Source organism: Crinia signifera, chromosome 5, assembly GCF_055691185.1.
Source record: "Crinia signifera chromosome 5, ASM5569118v1, whole genome shotgun sequence".
Taxonomy (NCBI): Eukaryota; Metazoa; Chordata; class Amphibia; order Anura; family Myobatrachidae; genus Crinia; species Crinia signifera.
In genome coordinates this window covers 208,526,623-208,527,848 of record NC_139221.1, presented here as the reverse complement: position 1 = coordinate 208,527,848, position 1,226 = coordinate 208,526,623, and the positions used below count along the sequence as shown (strand labels likewise).

Sequence of the window (1,226 nt, the reverse complement as noted above, 5' to 3'; positions counted from 1 at the left end):
TTCAGCACATTGGGGAAATGGAAGGCCCATAAGGGTTGACCCCACTACCCAAAAAAACGTGACAAACTACAGAAAACAAAGAACGTGAAAAGTGACAAACGTGAGAGGGAAAATAAATAAATAAATAAATAAAGAGACCCCAGCCAGAAGGCCGGGGTGGGGGTGTGAAAAAATTGTCCTACCCCATCCAAACGTGAAGCGCTAACCTAAAGGGAAGTGCGCAGTGCTAGTGCTTACTAGTGCATGGTGATTTTTGGATCACCCGTGCATGTTCGGCACCCCCGAGTTTCCCCGGGGGCACAGTGCAGCCTTGGACTCCAGGCAGCCGACCGATCAGCGTCCGACCAAGTGTTTCTCTGCTCCCATCATATGGCACTTTCCAGCCCCTGGCATGGGAATGGGTACTCCACTGGGCTTTTCGACTGACTCCCTTAGGGGTTGAGGCCCCCTACTCAGTCTCAGTGTTTCTCCGATCCCAAGGTTAAGGTAAGCTGGGCTTTTCGCGGTCTACGAGCCATTTACTCAGTCCCAGCCTTTCTCCGCTCCTTGGGAATGGATACTAGACTGAGCCTTTCACTGTCTCATCCTTTGGGGGCTATGAACCCCGTCACGAGAGCCAAACTACTAGGCCCAGTGTTTCTCCCCCCCTCCTACCAGTGGGTTTACGGAAACAACACCTCCTACCACAGGCAGAGGTGAAGGTACTCAGCCAGACTTTTCACCACTCCCAGGCAAAAAAGAGGGGTCCCACACCCTCCGCCCATCAGAGCAGCTAGTCAGTCCAGCCTTTCTCTATTCTCTGCCAGAGGCCAGTCCATACCCACTGATAAGAACAGATACTACACTTGATCTTAGCCAAAAGGCCGAGAAGCGAGAAGAACATTCTCCTTCTGTGTGCACACCAACTCCTTTGGCCTCCAATATTATCTATATGCTGAGAATGCTCAGATCTACTTCTTCTTCTAGATGGTTACTCATATCTCTAGTGGCTACCCTAAGGAGGACATTCAGGTGCGTTCTCACCGCTGGGAATTGGAAACGGTGAGCAATGTATTGTGTCTGCTAATATTGCATAAACATTTATGAGCTTGCACGGCTGCTTGGTGCGAGCAGCTACGCCAAATTGATTATTTGCTGGCTACTCGCACACAGCACTGTGGATGGGGGCTGTGGGGCAGTGGGCCATTGTCATGAAAATGGGAATGCCCAGCATCTCATGGGTGTTC

The 1,226-nt window shown here is 50.9% G+C and overlaps 1 pseudogene; it reads right to left on the bottom strand.

The window, feature by feature from the left end:
* Positions 1-739: 739 nt before the first annotated feature.
* LOC146006087 (U2 spliceosomal RNA) lies at positions 740-875 on the bottom strand (annotated as a pseudogene).
* Between the last annotated feature and the right edge of the window lie 351 nt (positions 876-1,226).